The sequence below is a fragment of the Hipposideros armiger genome, unplaced genomic scaffold (assembly GCF_001890085.2).
Source record: "Hipposideros armiger isolate ML-2016 unplaced genomic scaffold, ASM189008v1 scaffold_0, whole genome shotgun sequence".
Taxonomy (NCBI): domain Eukaryota; kingdom Metazoa; phylum Chordata; class Mammalia; order Chiroptera; family Hipposideridae; genus Hipposideros; species Hipposideros armiger.
This window is the reverse complement of record NW_017731350.1, coordinates 1,659,170-1,677,173: the sequence shown is the minus strand read 5'-3', so window position 1 is coordinate 1,677,173 and position 18,004 is coordinate 1,659,170. Positions and strand designations below refer to the sequence as shown.

The 18,004-nt window shown below is 37.9% G+C and overlaps 1 protein-coding gene and 1 pseudogene across 3 annotated transcripts in view; both read left to right on the top strand.

The window, feature by feature from the left end:
• The window catches only part of BABAM2 (BRISC and BRCA1 A complex member 2), a 374,448-nt gene that overhangs the window by 8,765 nt on the left and 347,679 nt on the right, over positions 1 to 18,004 (top strand). The window lies entirely within an intron of this gene.
• On the top strand, positions 1,858 to 2,951 carry LOC109390730 (protein FAM204A pseudogene; annotated as a pseudogene).

Genomic DNA, 18,004 nt, shown 5'->3' with positions numbered 1-18,004 from the left:
TGTGTGTGTGTGTGTGTGTGTGTGTGTGTGTGTGTGTTTGTAAGAGAGAGAAAGGGAGCATTGCTTCAAGAAATTCTGTCATATCCAAAAGACATAAATCTTCCTCTAAGAATTTTAAAGTTTTCCTTTTTTGGTCTTTAAAAGAAATGTATTTTTTTCTATAAAATGTATTGTGAGATAGGGATATAGTTTTTTTCTCCCAAAAGGAGGATTGGTTGTCCCAGCATCATTTATTGAAAAGGGCGTCCTTTGACTGTGGATCTGCAAGGTTACCTCTGTTATTAATGTCAAGTTTATATCACACGTGGATCTGTTTCTAGGCTTCCTGTCCTGATATGTCAGCCTCATTGTCCTTGTACCAGTTCCACCCTGTCTTAACTATTACAGCTTTATAGAATGTTCTTATAACTGGTAGGAAAAATTCTCATTGTCTATCTATCTTCTAATTTTTCAAACATTGTCTTGCTGAGCCATATTTTCTAAATACTTTTTGATAACCTCATTTAAATAGTTGCATACTGTTCTGTTAAGACATACCGTAATTCTGTTAACAAAAGTCCTCTTTTGAACTCACTGAGAAAAGGAAATGAAGGGAGACCTGGTGAGGGGCTGAATGAGAACTGATGGAAGCTCTGAGGAAGTGAATGATGTTTGCGTTGATTCATGAAAGATGAGAATAATTCAGTGTGAGCAGCTAAGGAATTTGATGTACAATAAAAAGGGAATACTATGTGCAAATGCAGGCGAAAGCTTCACATGTTCAAGGACCTGCAGGGCCACTATGGTTGGAACGTAGTAAGAGGGTGTGAGAGGGAAATGAGATGATTCTAGAGATAGTCAGGGGCCAGATTATGCAGAGCTTGGTGGGCTGTATTGGGAAACTTGGGTCCTATGCTGGGTGGCATGAGGAGCCATTGGAGGATTTTAAGCAGAGACATTATCTTATTTATATTAAAAAAATATCACTGGTTGGAATGAGAAGGCGCGATGTTGGCAGGGTCTTAAGATGGCTGCCAGGCGTCTATCTCCTAACCGAAGAAACCATACCAGCCAATGCCACACTGAAGGCAGCAATTCTTTTTTTTAAATTTTTAAAATTTATTTATTTTTTTATTGGGGAGTTGGGGGATGGGAACAGCGCTGGGGAATTGGGGGAAGGGGAACAGACAAGTTGCTGTCCTTTCGTTCTTCAGTCTAGTTGTGGAGGACGTTGCTTCATCAGCCCAAGTTGGCACCATCATTGCGCTCTTCCCGGGCGAGGCAGATCAGTTGCCGGCTTCTGGACGGTCGCTCACGGCGGCTGCTAGCCGCTCACGCTGGCTGCTGGCTACACACGGTAGCTCATGGCAACCCACTGCAACAGGGGCTGCAGCCTACGCCATTGCCGGTGACCCATGGCAGCCCAGCTCCAGGTTGAGCTGTTGTTCAGCATCTTAGCTGTGGAGGGCAGTGTCACTGGCCCTCATATGTGGGATCTGAACCGGGGCCCTCTGGCGTCCCAAGCCAGCTCTTAACCAATGTGCCACACAGCTGGCCCTGAAGGCAGCAATTCTTAATGCCACGTCAGCGAGGGCTGAAAACAGATGATTTTGAGAAAGTCCAAAAGCAATACAAAATAAATAACTGCTTGAGGGCTGCTGAGGAGAGGCATGCCCTCTTCAGGGCAACTGAGAAGCACGTTTAGATGCCCAGAGCATAGTCTCCCCCCTTGGAGGTGCAGAAGTAATGGGCCGGTGGAAGAGTGGGCCCCCCCTGAGAGCCACGTGCCTTTCATGAGCAGCCACAGCAGGAGTCCGGGCTGAATGGTGCTGGCTGCTGAGGGACAGAAGCTTGCTACGTGGATAGAGTGTCGGCTCCATGAGAAGAAAAGATGTGGAGTGGACTGCTACCTCCGGTCCAGGACTGCTACCTCCTGGCCTAAATGAAAGTGATGTTGAGTTGAATTCTGACGATGAAGACACATTAGAGAACTTCAGACTTAACTTAGAGGAAGATAAAAAAGATGAGACTGTTACAAAAGCTGAGATCTCTGATTTCCCTACAGATGAACCAAAAACTGAAGCAGAGGCAAATGTAAATGCATATGAAGAATGACCTTCTGGAATTCCCTCATATATGTGGAATGCAAATTGAAGAATGAAGAAGAACCTCATAGTGAACAGGCCTCAAGTCAAACCCAGTTGAAGGAACTTACTCAGTGTTTTGGAGTCAATGACAGATTTGAACCCCCTGTTAAAAATTGACAAGTCAGGCCTTGAAAAGAGCCTGGACCCGGCTGTGGAAGAGTGGGACATTGAGAAGGCTGAGGAGCTCAGCAACCAGCTAGCCACCCGGGAGCTTGGTGTAAAAATTGCCAAAGCAATTGCCTGCCACAACTTTGTGAAAGCCAAGAAGGAAGCAGAAAATTCACAGGTTGCTTGAAAAAAGAAGAAACTTGCGTGGGTATTTGAAGCAAAGCAGAGATGGGAACCCAAAAGCAACATGGGATACATGTAACTTGCCAGACTTCTTCAAGACTTTGTGTCTCTATTTGAGTTTTTCCTTGCATCTTCAGTTGCTCGATTTACTGAAAGGACTTTCCTGCTTATTTTAAATAACATGTCAGGAAATTGATAGAAGTAGAAAAAAGAAGCATAAAATTTGGGAGTTGATTACCAAATCTTTTCAAGCTTTTTCTAACGAGTTCATCCTATTCAAGTCAATGGAATTGAGTGTTGTGTTATTTGTACAAGGAATGTAAGCATACATACAGGGGTAAGATAGAAATGTATTTATTTGTGTAGGCCTACAGTATAAAATCAATTTTACCTTTCATCCATTTGGTGTAGCATAGCCAATGAGCTCCTTGTACTTGCTTATCTGTGCTCAGTGTAACTGCACTTATTCTGGAATTGTGTTTTTAAGATTGGCATTTGTTTATAATGGATTAGTCATAAGTGCAAGAAAATTTCAATTGATGTTATCTTTACAAATGATTTATCTAACTGTTATAAAAGTAATTATTGGTTCTTTATTGGGTGCAGTAGAGTTGATACCTCACAGTCACATAATAAAAGCAGTTGATTAAAAAAAGAAAATATCACTGGTTGTTATATGGAAAATGGCTTGTGCAGGATAAGGTGGACTAGTTAGCTGTCCATTACGGCAGACCAGGTGAGAGATGATGGAGTCTTAGAATATGGTGCTGGCAATGGAGATGGAAAGAAGAGCATGCCATCTGCTGAGTTGGGAAGGTTGGTGGAGGAAACAGTTTAATCTGGATTGATTGTTCTCTAGGTCTGCCATGCAGCTAACATTGTAGATTTCTCTTTGCCTCTTTGAGGTGTTTGATCTCACACCTTCCTTGTACTTTCTTGTGCCCTCTTGCTTAGTTGGAGCACACGCTCTAATAGCATCCTAAGAAAGTGGGAGCAGGAGGGTCAATTTTTGAGTTCCTGGATGTCTGAAAATGTCTTTAATTCTTTTAAACTTGATTGATAATTTGGGCAGGTAGAGAAGTCTAGGTTGCAAATGATCTTTCCTTCGAATTTTGGAGCCTTGATCTGTACTGGTGGAGGCTCCCAAAACACGTACTGTTGTAGTTCCATGGATACAGTATCTTCTCTATAAGGATATTAATTATAGTTTTTTAAAAAATTGAGGTACAATTGACTAATTATATTAAAAAAACATTTTCCTATATCTTGCATTATCTCTGTTTTGCTTTCTGTCCTCAATGCTGTTGGCTTTCTCAAACTGATGATTCTTGGCAGTCCATTATTAAAGAATGCGGTTCTAAAATGTGGATTGAAGCTCTTTGTGCCTGGGTGGGCTTGTTAACTACTGAGCCTCCCCAGTGTGATCAGGCAGGAACCCGATCTTTTATAGGCGACTGTCAGATTCATTATTGGAGATCTTCTCTGGGCTATAAAAAATAAAAGTGCTTATATTTAAAAATATAAATATGGATGCATATATTCCTAATTATCAGCAAAATTCCAATTATTGGGCCAACAAGTGTATAAATTTTAAGCCTTTTGATGTATTTAATATGGTGGTATATTATATTTACATGTAAGGATATATAAATATACTTGTCATTATATTTCTCTCCAGAAATATATTATCAGCTTACATTCCCACCAGCAGTATATGAAGATGCCAGTTCCTCTACAACTTTGATAATATCAGTATTATAAATTTTATAAGATTATTTGCTAATTCAGTAGATGGAAATGGTATTTAATTACTCTTATTTTGCTTTATTTATTGGTGTGTGTGTGTGTGTGTGTGTGTGTGTAAAAATTACCAATTCATGACATTTGTCCATTTTTCTGGTGGGGTGTTTGTCTTTTTCTTATTGATTTGCAAAGCTTTTTATATGTTGTGAAGGTTGATTAGGTTGAAGATGAATGGGCTTGGAGATGCCAACTTTTTAGCATCTAAAACCTAGCAGTTTTCAGTAGTTATTAAAGATTGAATCTTGGTTGTCTTGAGCAGAGACTTGTAGCAATTCTCGAGGGAGGGTTGAAGAAGCCCGACTGAGTGCCGAGGCCTGGTAAGATGGTGTGCAGACTAGAAGAGCAGTTCTGTCGGAGGGTGGAGAGCCAGTGGGGCAGTGGGTGGGTGGGGTTGTCGATGTTACAGGGCAGAAGTTTCGCTAGGGCTCAGGCTGCTTATCTAGGTAGCAGAGCATCTAGAAACCCAGTGAACAAGTGCATGGTGCTGATAATTTTGAGTGCTGTTATTGAGCCCAGGTTGTCCTTCAGGATTTATTTCTCGGGCTTTTTTTAACCAGAATAAACAGTTCTCCCTACTCCTACCCCTCACGCCTCAGCTCATACTCTTTCCTACTCTTAGAGATTTAACTTGGGTAGCCGATTGTTTGCCTTCTAATTATAATAGTATAATATGATTAATTAAACAGTTTATGGATCTTTTAACATTTCAAAGTGCTGTTACTTATTTTATATTTTGTATTTAGGATTTTTTTGGGGAAAAGTCAAAATGGTGATGTTAGCCTTGACCCAGTGAACTCTGAATTCACTGACCTTGGGAACTTTTGCTGGGATCCCAGCCTTCCCACAGAGTCTGGGGTGGTAAGTGCTGGGATAAATCTGGGTCTGGAGTTTCAGGTAGTTGTGAATTTGGGACTTTTCATGCCCTGCAGTGACTTCATTTCAGGGTGACTTCATTGGGTATGGAGGTTGGGTTGGGGAAGAGGTGAGGGAAGTAGCCAGTCTAATGTGTAGAGGAAAGCAGGTAGAAGATTCTTTTAGTCTGTTCCTAGCTCTGCCTTGCATTGTTCAAGGAAACAGAAACTCACTCCTGTTATCTTTGTCCTCTCTATTCTGTGCAATTTTAAGGTAGTATTTTTTGACTAGTTTTGTTCCATTAAGACAAAAAATTTGCCATGCTCTTTAAGATTAGACGATAAGTGAGCCTCTTTTAGTACATGTTAATAGGCACATATGTTTGTTTTAGGGCTCCAAATCCATTAGTCCTACACCATCACCTAGTATGTTAAAGGACTCCTTATGCCCATGTAGAACAGCATCTATGTTACTTGAATAATCTTGGCTTTTGGGGCCATGTTCTTGAGAAATAATTTTGTACTCTTCCTTTCCAGGGCCACATTTCCTGAGTAGTTTGGTTATCTTTCTAACGGCCTGTTATGAAAGTTGTTTTTCCCATTGACCTTGTTTCTCTTGACTTTTTGAAAAATATATCCTTTTTGTTTTCTGAAAAGATTTTAATCTCAACCTTTGCTCTTGCCAACTTATTGGTAAGAGATCTTGAATCAAGTGGAAGTTTTAGAGAATGTTTTGATGTTCCACTGTTAAGTAGGTATAATGCCCTACTAAAGAACCATTGGGTTTTTTTTCATCTGTGGACTCCTAAGACTCTTTTCATTGAAAAAACTTTATTTAAAAAATGGGGTTCAGTAAATTATTAACATGTTCAGTTGGAGCCTTAGCATGTACTTTATTTAATATGGGAAAATATACATAACATAAATTTACCATTTTAACCACGGGTAAGTGTACAGTTCAGTGGCATTAAGTACATTCACATTGTTGTGCAGTCATCACCGCCATCCATCTCCAGAACCTTTTTCACTTTGTAAAACTGAAACCCTGTGCCCATTAAACAATAACTCCCCATTCCTCCCTTCCGCTAGCCCTTGGAAATCACCATTTTATTTTTTGTCTATGAATTTGACTGCTTTGGGTATCTCATATAAGTGGAATTATGCAGTGTTTGTACTTTTGTGACTGGCTTATTTCACTTAGCATAATGTCTTCAAGGTTCATCCATGTTGTAGCATGTATCAAAATTTCCTTTCTTTTTAAGGCTGAATAAATATTCCAGGGCGTGTGTGTGTGTATGTGTGTGTGTGTGTGTGTGTGTGTGTGTGTGTGTGTATACCACATTTTGTTCATCCATTCATCCATTGATGGACATTTGGGTTGCTTCCACCTTTTGGCTATTGTGAATAATGCTGCTATAAGCATGGGTGTACAAATATCTGTTTTGAGTTCCTTTTTTCAGTTCTTTTGAGTATATACCCAGATGGGGAATGATGGGTCGTATTGTAATTCTGTGTTTAATTGTTTGAGGACTCTCCATACCATTTTGTTCTATAGTGGCTGTACCATTTTGCATTGCTACCAGTAATGCACAAGGGTTTCCGTTTTTCCACATCCTCACCAACACTTATTATGGATGTGAAGTGGTATCTCATTGTGGATTTCATGTGCATTTCCCTGGTGACTAGTGATGTTGAACATATGTTAATGTGCTTATTGGTCATTTGGTGTATCTTCTTTGGAGAATTGTCTATTCAAGTCCTTTGTTCATTTTTTAATTGGGTTTTTGTTGTTGAGTTGTAGGAGTTCTTTATATATTCTGGATATCAATCCCTTGTCAGATATATGATTTGCAAATATCTTCTCTCATTCCATAGGTTGCCTTTTAACTCTGTTAATAATATCCATTGATGCACAGAGTTTTTCCTTTCGATGAAGTCTAACTTATTTTTTCTTTTGTTGCCTGTCCTTTTGGTGTCACATCCAAGAAATCATTGCTAAATCCAATGTCATAAAGCTTTCCCCCTATGTTTTCTTCTAAGGGCTGTATCATTTTAGCTCTTATGGTTAGGTCTTTGATCCATTTTGAATTTTGAATTCAAAATTTTTGTGTATGGTATAAGATAAGGGTCCAACTTCATTTCTTTTGTTGTTGTCTCCTCCTCTTCCTCTTCCTCCTCCCCCTCCCCCCCCTCCGCCTCCTCTTCTTTCTCCTTCGATGTCCAGTTTTCCCAATACTCTGTTGGATGGACAGCCTCTCCCCATTAAATGATTTTGGTATCCTTGTTGAAAATCATTTGACCACGTATGTGAGGGTTTATTTCTGTGCTCTCTATTGTCTTCACAATTGTCATCCTTTATGGTAGTATCACATTCTTTTGATTACTATAGCTTTGTAGTAAGTTTTGAAATCGGGAAGTGTGAAACTTCCAGCTTTGTTCTTCTTTTTCAAGATTGCTTTGGTTATTTGGGGTCCTTTGAGCTTCCATACGAATTTTAGGATGACTTTTTTTATTTCTGCAAAAAACATTATTGAGCTTTTGATGGAGATTGCATTGAATCTGTTGAATGCTTTGGGTAATATTGACATCTTAACAATATTAAGCCTTCAGAGAACACAGGATGTCTTTCCATTATCGGTGCCTTCTTTAATTTCTTTCAGCAGTGTTTTGTAGTTTTGAGTGTTGAAGTCTTTTGCCTCTTTGTTTAAGTTCATTCCTAAGTATTTTACCTTTTCTGATACTGTTGTAAATGCGATGTTTTCATAATTTACTTTGCAGATTATTCATTATCAATGTATAGAAATGCAGCTGATTTTTGTGTGTTGATTATGTTGCAATTTTCTTGAATTCATTTATTAGTTCTAACAGTTTTTGTGTGAAATCTTTAGGGTTTTCTATATGTAAGATCATGTTATCTGCAAACAGAGACAATTTTACTTTTTCCTTTCTAATTTGGATGCCTTTTATTTCTTTTTCTTGCACAATTGCTCTTGTTAGGACTTTCAGTACTTTTCTGAATAGAAATGGTGAAAGCAGGTGTCCTTGTCTTTCTGACCTTAGAAGAATAGCTATTAGTCTTTTAACATTGAGGGGTTTTTTTTGTTTTGTTTTTCAGTTTATGCTTTGATTCAAGCTTTTGGCTGGGAAGGCAGACTAAATTAAGCACAGTGAGGAAAGTTTAAAACAGTGCTGAAATTGTAAACTTTTCTTTTTTTATTGCGGTAACTTGGTTAACAGCATTATGTAAATTTCAGGTATACAACATTATAATTTAATACCTGTATACACTATAGTGGGGTCACTATAGTAGAAAGTCTAGTTTTCATCCATCACCATACATTTGACCCCCTTTACCTATTTAGTACCCTGCCATTCCCCTTCCTCTCTGGTACCCACCAATCTGTTGTCTTTATGAGCTTGTTTAGTTTGTTCATTTTTTTGTTTCCTTTGTTTTATATTCCACCTGACTGAAATCATGATTTTTGTCCTTTTCCACCTGACTTACTTCCCTTAGCATAATACCCTCAAGGTCTATCCATGTTGTCACAAAAAGCAATATTTCATCTTTTTTTTTTATGGCCATGTGATTGAGAGAGTGTGTGTGTGTGTGTGTGTGTGTGTGTGTGTGTGTGTGTGTGTGTGTGTTGTGTATTTTTTTAGCTTTTTTTTATCCATTCATTAGTTGATGGACGCTTAGATTGTTTCCATCTCTTGGCTATTGTGAATAATGCTGCAGTGAACATAAGGGTGCAACTATCGAGTTAGTGTTTTTATACTCTTTGGATAAATACCCAGAAGTGGAATAGCTGGATCATATGGTAGTTCTATTCTTAGTTTTTTGAAGAATTTCTCTATACTGTTTCCCATAGTGGTTGCACCAATTTATAATCCCACCAACAGTGCATGAGGGTTTCCTTTTCTCTATATACTCTCCAACAATTGTTATTTCTTGTCTTTTTGATAGTAGCCATTCTAACAAGTGAGAGGTGATATCTCATTGTGGTTTGGATTTGCATTTCCCTAATATTTAGTGATGTTGAACGTCTTTTCATGTGCCTGTTATCCATGTGTATGTCTTCCTTGGAAAAGTGTCTGCTCAGATCCTCTGTCCATTTTTTAAATCAGGTTGTTTGTTGTTTTGTTGAGTTGTATGAGTTCTTTATATATTCTGGATATTAATCACTTATTGGAAATATCATTTGCAAAATATCTTCTCCTATTGGGTTGATTGCCATTTTGTTTTGTGGATGGTTTCCCTTGCTGTGTAGAAGCCTTTTAGTTTGATGTAGTCTCATTTGTTTGTTTATTTTTGTTTCCCTTGCTGTTGGAATCAAAGCCACAAAAATGGCCTTAGGACTGATGTCCAGGAGCTTAGGACTCATGTTTTCATCTATGTATTTTATGGCTTCAGGTCGTACATTCAAGTCTTTAATTCATTTCGAGTTAATTTTGTGTGCTGTGTAAGATAGTGGTCTAGTTTCATTCTTTTGCATGAGGCTGTCTAGTTTTTTCAGCACCATTTTTTACTGAGGCGATTTTTTTTATATTGTAAGTTTGTGGTAAATTAGTTGTCCATATTTATGTGGGTTTATTTGTGGGCTCTCAATTCTGTTCCATTGGTCTGTGTGTCTTTTTTTCTGCCAGAACCATACTGTTTTGAGTACTGTTGCTTTACAATATAGTTTGAAATCAGGGAGTGTGATGCCTCTGGCTTTATTCTTCTCTCTCAAGATTGCTTTGACTATTCCGGGTCTTTTGTGCTTCTATACAAATTTTAGGATGTTTTGTTCTATTTCTGTGAAAAATGTCATTGGAATTTTGATAAGGATTGCACTGAATCTGTAGATTGCTTTGGATAACGTGGACATTTTAACAATGTTAATTCTCCAAATTCATGAGCATAGACTGTCTTTCCATTTTTGTGTATTCTAAGGCTCAGCAACTCCTCTCAGAGGCTCTTTGGCCTTCACTCCACCCATTTCCCTCTCTCTGCACTGTCAGCATCACCATCTCTTGTGTAAACTAGTCCTAACTAGTTTGTTTAGCACTGTTCTAGCTCTTCTGTAATCTGTTTTCCGCCCAGCAGCCATTTACATTGTTTTTAATCTAATACATTTATTTTAAATTTAAATAAGAAAATAAATCAGATCGTGTCACGTGTTCAGAATCATTGAATGGCTTTCCTTTACTTAGAATAAAATCCCCAAATGCTTAATGATTTGCTGCATGACTTGGCTGTCCTCTACCTTCTCAGCCTTATCTTGTGGTGCTTTCCTTACGTTGTGTGGTTCTCTTCCGTAGCCTCACTGACCTTCTCTCCATCTGCAGAGCACCCCCAGCTCTTTTCCAGCTCGGGGCTTTTGCTCACCTTCTTCCTTTTCCCAGAGCATTCTTTCTCTCCTGGGACCAGTTTCCTAATTTCTACAGTGCTTCAGATTTAGCTTGACTGTGTCTTTTTCAGAGTTTCACAGGGCTCCCCTAGCCCCCATCTGAATTAGACCTCCTACTGTATTCTCGTGTAACATCCTATGTTAGCACTTACTGCAATGTAAAGTTATGTTTACTGCTGATTTTTTATTTAATGTTGAGTCTTATGCTAGACTTTTAACTCCAGGAGGGCAGGTACCATGCCTGTTTTCACTCAGTAAGTACTTATTGAAGCTCTTAAGAAACTGTGTTCTGGATGGAATGATCTCAGTGGCCCATCACTTGGAAATATTGTCAGGCCTTCCAAAATGCCAAGCTAGAATAGTATTGATCAGTGTTGAATGGCAAGTAGGAAAAGAGTCAGTTTACAGAATAGCAGGTATTATATGATTGTAATTGTGTGAAAAAGTCATACACACACACACACACACACACACACAGAGAGAGAGAGAGATTTGGGAAAATATTTAACAAACCCAATACAGTGGTTAACTCAGGAGCAGGAAGAGGTATGAGCAGTGAAGCGGTACTTGATACTTTCATTTCTGTATTAGGATTTTTTACAGTGAAAAAATTTTGTGTAATTTGTAAAAAAAACCAAAAAGTGAATATGGCTTAAAGTCAGTTTCTGGTGTACGCGCCCATTTGGGTGAAACAGCAGAAGGGGCAATTTCTATTGGTATTAGGAAAAAAGATAGATATTGGGGTAGAAGACAAGAAATGGGCTGGAAGAAGAATGGAATTCAAAGGAAAGCAGCTTTGTCACTTCTTTGGGCTCTTCCAAGTGTAAGTTTATCATCAGGACTCCTCGTGTGAGTATATATAATAATTTGTATTGTAGAAATGATAGAACTTTCAGCAGCATTCCTAGAAAGAATATCAAATTGATTTTACCGTGAATCCCATAGTGGCCCCTGACCAAGGCCAGATTCAGAGCTCTAAATAGACAGTGTCTGTTCTCCCTCTATTTTTTTTCTATGAAGAAATGAGCAGTAAATGAATTTAGCATTTGTGAATAGTATAAAGTTATTTTTTTTTCATAGACTGTCTTTTCCCTTGGTAAATCTGTGAGGAATATTTCTATAACTCCCCTTTAAAAGCTTTTTTAAATATGTGAAGACGTAAGACTCAGAGAGGTTCAGAAACTCATTCAGGTTTACTTAAGTGGTGGAGGTGAAGACTAGATCACAGGCCTTCTCTACCAGATGTATGTTTTGTGTGTTTGTTTGTTTGTTTCCCAAGAAAGCACTGGTCAGGAAAAGATAGGAATCACACATTAATATAGTATACTCTGGGATGAGTTTTCCAGCCATGTTTATTTGTGGAATATCTTTAGATATGAACACGAAAAAAAAATTACTGGATAGAATTCAGATAGAAATTTGTTAGGCGATTGAGACTAAAACTTAAACATTAGAAATAGTTCAGTATTAGAACTCATTCAGAAAAAGTAGCTGTCTACAATAGCAATAGTTTCTAGGCAGTAGGTTACTACAAATGGGCTAGATCTCAGAGCAGTAGATAATTTGACAAGAGTTTGTAGATGTCTACAAATTAAAGACTATGGGGAGGGAATACAATTTAATAGTTGGTACTTGGGCAGAAATTAAATACAAGTAGTTATTTTATTGTCTGTCACTGATTGACTGTGACCTAAATTCTCAGACTCCCATTTTTTCCCTATTATTTGAGTTATTAAAGCGTGTAATAAAAATGTCTTTAGGAATTGTTTGTTACCAGTTGGTTTTTATACATATATTTATTAAGTCCATCTTTATATATTCATATAAGAAATAAAAGAATATGTAAGTCAGAAAAGAATTCTGGGACCAAAATAGTTCAAATGGAGAATTGTGAGTCCAGGTCGATGGGCAAAATTGCCGCAGTAACGGGACTTGAAGCAGGAGCTCAGGACGCTGCAGGCTATTACTTCAGGTGTGAAGGCCTGGGATTGAAAACTGAGACACTCTATCTTTAGACTTTCTAAAACATTATATGACTGACTGCCATGGATTGTGCCAGCAGTCACGATGCAAGATAGGGCGACCCTTCCAAACTGGATCATCAGATTAGCTAATGTCTTCTTATAAGGAATGAATCCAAGAATATGTTGTAGCTATATCTGAATGCAAATGAAGTGGTGTTACAGATTCTGAGCAGCCAGACAGATAATCTGGTGATAAATTTTAAGCAGTGAACTATATTGATATTACCGTCAATTTAGCAGACAAAAGAACACTTGGAAAGGAATAAGTTAATAGTGTTTGTTACTGCAATGGGGAAACCAGAGATTAAGGGGACATCAGGGTAAAGCAGTTTATCTTCATATCCAAAGACCTTCAGCGTCTAAAGGATCTTTACAGAAGTGTTTCTCAAACTGTCATTGGTGAAAGACCAGAGTTTTAGAAAAGTTTTTAAAAATTCCCAATCTGTTACCACTGATACTTTTATAAAATACAATAAAAATTAATTACTAGAAAAATGAAATAAAAACATATGAAATATAAGGCTGGGCTTTTTAATGTTAGATTCATCAGACTTAAAACTACACTTACAAATTGCTTTATAAGTTTCTCAATTGTTACTATCATTTTCTGTGCTTATCTCATTCAGATTAGTAACAGTTTATCGTCCAGCAATGTCCATGGACCCTGCTTTGAATCACGCTGTTCTACAAGGGTTTCTGCATTTTAACAGTCCAGGAGTTGCCCTTTTTAGAATTCTCTCTCAGAGGTGAAACAATAGTACATTAGTGATAAGTAGTTCCTAGCTACACTTAGCATAATCTGAGATTTTGTTCTTTTTTCCTTTTTAAACAAATAAGGTAGAATAAATATGATAGATGGTTATAAGAATGAGATTTCTCTCAAAATTAGTACAATTTTCTGTTAGTTGGGTCAGTAAAGACTTAAAGCATTATTACTTTGTTTACGTATTTTGTATATATACTAAGGAAGCATGACTTTTGAGTAAGGAGAGAATGTTTACAATACAGTCTTTTTTTGGTAAACACTTTATTTCTGCACATTTTAAAGATCAAACATTCTTTGCTCTTTGCTTGTTAAAGCTATAGATGGATTTATGTTTTCTAAGTTGATGAACATCTTAAATTAAGACTATGTCATTGAGTTGGGTGGCGCTTCAGTTTTTCTCTGATTGTAACTAATGAAGATTTTTTAATGACTGAGCTAGGCAAATTAAATCAGTTTTCATTACATTGTTTTTTGTTACAATATTATCATTTGCCATTTCAGTTTGTTTTATGTAGTTCATGGTGGAATTGGTTTCTTTTTTAAAACTTAAGGAACTGGTGTTGACTTTAGAAGTCATATTATTGTATAACATTGCCTTTATTTAGCCTAGAATTATAGAATGGCAGGATTGGAAGGCTTTAAATCACATGACCACCATGTGATTGACACATGAGCCCTTCCTACTGCTTCCCTGCCAAGCGACTGCCCAGGCTGTGCCTAAGTATTTCCAGTCACAAGGAAACTCAAATAAATGAAGATAGCTATCATGTTTTGTATTTTCCCCTTCTGCAGGCTACATGTAGCCTTTGTTTGCACCATGTGACTTATGACCTTTCGCTGTCCTTGCTGGCTCCTTCTGAATGTAATGCAATTTCTCTCTATGCTTCTTAAAGTGTGATACCTAGAGCTGAAGGAAGTGTTTAAGGACTGGTTTTGACCCGTGTGGAGTGAAGCACTATCTTCATTTTCCTGGAAGCTGCATCCCCTGAGGTTGTATTGGGCAGAACTGTGTATTGCAAACCGTTAGTAGGTTGTGATCCATTGGTGTGTCAAGAAATCATTTTAGTGGGTCTCAATTTGGATTTAAAAAAATATGAGGGCCTGCCAAGTGGCTCAGTTGGTTAAGAGCTCGAGCTCTGAGCAACTGGGCTGCCGGTTCAATTCCCACATGGGCCAGTGACACTGCACCAGAGCTGAGCTGCCAGCTGAGCTGCGAACAGGTGGCAGGATGGCTCAGCTGGTGAGAGCACATGCTCCTAACCACAAGGTTGCTGGTTCGACTCCCACATGGGATGGTGGCTACACCCACCTGCAGCTAAGATTGAACATAGCACCTTGAGCTGAGCGGCTGGGAGCTGCCAATGGGCAGCCGGATGGCAACTGGGCTTGGAGCTGAGCTAGCGGCGCCCTCCACAACTAAGACTGAAGGACAACAACTTGGCTGTCCCCCTTTCCCAATTCCCCAATTACAAAAAAAAAAAGAAATAGAATAGACTTGAAACAAAAGTGTCAGTGCATTCCATGTAATAAAGCTAAATACTGATGCATGAAAATTTTGTTTCAATTTACATATACATATACACACATACATGTGTACATACATGCTTGGTACATATATGTGTACTGAGTGGGATATAAAATGGCGATTTAAAAGTTTCTTACCGTGTATCAAAGTCTGAAAGCCTCTGGTCTGGATGCCAGGCTTCCCTTCCTTATTTTTCTCTGACCGCTTCTTCCAGTCTCTTCTTGCTCTGCCGACCACCTAGGCCTCCCATCGTGATGATCTTTTCTTTTCATCCCTGTGGTTCTCCTGCTGAGCCCCAGCAAGGGCACTGTGGGCTCCATTAGGTTTGCTTTAGGACCTGGGAGAATTATTTTACTGCTCTGATTCAATGTCTTCATGATTGGACACGCTCTGAGAAATTTTGTGAAATGAAGAAGGCATAGTAATGAGGTAAGGGGGAGTCAATTGAAGTTTTTTTTTTCTTGTTAAATTTTGAAAATTACTGTCCAAGCAAAATCACTTTAATGAAAATAGTGATTGAGATAGGCTTTCTTCTCCATATTTTTGGTTTTGCAGTCTATGCTTTTGATACTCATAATGCTAAGTACCTACTGGGTGCTATGTGCTGTTCCTCATATGTACCAACTCAGTAGGTGCTCAGAACAGCTCCGTGGGGTATGACTGTTATCCCCATTTTACAGATGAGGAAATGGAGGGAGAGACACATTATATAACTTGACAATTCATAGTGTGTAACAATAGTATCTCAAGCAGCAATCAGGAAAAAAATCCTCCCAAACCACCCAACAACCACAAAGACATGGATGGTACCTTTATCCCATTACATGGTAGTCCCAGATATGCCCGTGTAGCAGATGCTAAGTCTTTTCATAATCACGTCAATAGAAGAATTTGAGGATTTAAAAATCTTTTCTTCCATCTTTAGAAATCACCTCTCACCAACAGAAAAGGGACTCCTTTGGTGATATTTTAGAATCTATTAATTTTCCCTTTTCTGTGTTTCATTTTATCTCTTTATCACTTTCATTTTATCTCTCATTCTCCGTTTTTACCTCCACCTTGTCATCTGTTTCTACTACTATTCACTCTTCCACTTGTCTTGCTTTTTTAAATCTTTTCCCTGCCTTCCCACCCTCCACTTCCTACCAGTTTTCCATTCTTCTCTGTACCCTGCCTTTCTGCTGTTCATAGTCACTCGAATTTATTTTTTAAAAGGAAAGCATATATTGAGCACCTAGTAAGTGTGAGGCACAATGGAGATCCAAATATAAAGAAAGCAAATATCATGAAAGCCCAAACGGGAGAGAGATCAAAGCTGTGCTAGTTCATTCCCTTGAGAATCTCAGTTACGTGCCAATATAAATACTCTCCAGTCCTTCCCTGAAACGAACAGGAATTGAGATTGAAATTTAGATACACAATACCGTTGACCCTTGAAAAACGCTGGGATTAGGGGCACCAACACCCCCACATCCCACTTTTGAAAATCCACATATAGCTTTTGACTCCTCAAAACTTAACTACTAATTGCCTGCTGTTGACTGAAGCAAGCCTTACTGATACCATAAACAGTCTATTAACACATAGTTTATATGTTATATGTATTACATGTTGTATCCCTACAATAAAATAAGAGAAAAGAAAATGTTATTAAGGAAATCATAAGGAAGAGAAAATACATTTATAGTATTAATTGAAAATAATCGGCACAGTTCAAACCTGAGTTGTTTAAGGGTCAACTGTATACAAATGCTATAAACTATAAAGTTCCATAATTCAGAGACTGGGGAATACATCCATTTAGGACATATTTTGGGTCCAGGAATGAAAATGGTGGCCTAAAAAGGTTAAAGAAATATTTTTATTGAACAAATTAAAAGTGTTTAGTATAAAAATTACTTTTAGAAAGGAATGCTGTACATTAAATGTATAGAAATAGAATGTAAGTTGGCCTTGTCCCTGGAGGTTTTTTAATATATAATATTTATTAATGTAAGAATTACTGGCATTCCCACAGTTAGAATAGGAATCAGTCCAGGACATTTACGTCATTTGCTTTGACTTTGACATGACCTTGATGTGTGCTTATCTTTTCTAGTTCCACTTGCTCACCTGCACTATTTATGCAATAGTTATCAGGTGATTCCTGTGTTCCAGCAGGCATGCTGCTGGACACTAAGGGATCCAAGGTTTCATGCACTCCGTTTCTTTATAGAGCTTTCAATCTAATAGTATCTGTCTCCTTGGTTTTGCCCCTATTTAATGACAATGGCAGGTAAATATTTTTCCTTTCCCTAGCTTGATCAGATCCAACTCATTCTTAGAGGTCAATTGTTTTCTAGTGAGCCTTCCTTGATTACCCCAACTAAAAGTGGTTTCTCTGCTCTCTCAACTTCTATTGTGCTTACTTTCTTTAACCACTAATTTGGCAATTAATCATGTTAATTGCTTTGTGACTCGTATCTATTGTGGTCTTGAATTGTTATTTAAATTGTGCCGTTTGATTTTTGTCTTCTGGTTACAGTTCAAGTTTCTTGAGAATAGAGACAGACTCCTCTCTTTTAACTCTTATAGCAGCATCTCTAAACATTTTTGATGATGCACCTCAAGTAGTTTGATTACGAAAATCCCCAATACATGCATATTTATTTAATTATAAAAATATATTTATGTAGAATTACAAAACATTAAAGATACAAGTTAAAAAGAATGATAGAAAATGTCCCATAAAAATTATTTGTTACTTATAACGTGGTATTTTCACCTGTCATACCTGAAAAAGAAATCTGAAAAAAATACGTAGATACTAATGGAAGAAATACAACGTCAGCTGCATACATTATGCTATAAGACTAATTTTTAGTTCCTCCCACCTGAAAATTTGCCTGTATTTGCATTATTGGTATTATTCTCTAGCCACAGATTCTTTGCAAGAATCAGTTTAAACCACTTATCTGTTTCTTAAAGGCTTTAGTATGGTTTAAAACTAGACAGTGGATTTCTTACATCCATGAAGCATATCAGCAGTACGCTGAAGGCAGCTGAATAATTGAGAGAACCACCACTAATGCCTTGGGTTGTGGAACCCCCACTCTTCCCTCAGGACACTTGAACAACTGAGTGGGAAATAAAAGAGGGTGCTGAGGTCAGTCTGTATATTACATATTGGTAAGGAGTAGTCTCTCTCTCTATCTCTCTCTCTCTCTCTCTCTCTCTTTCTCTCTCTCT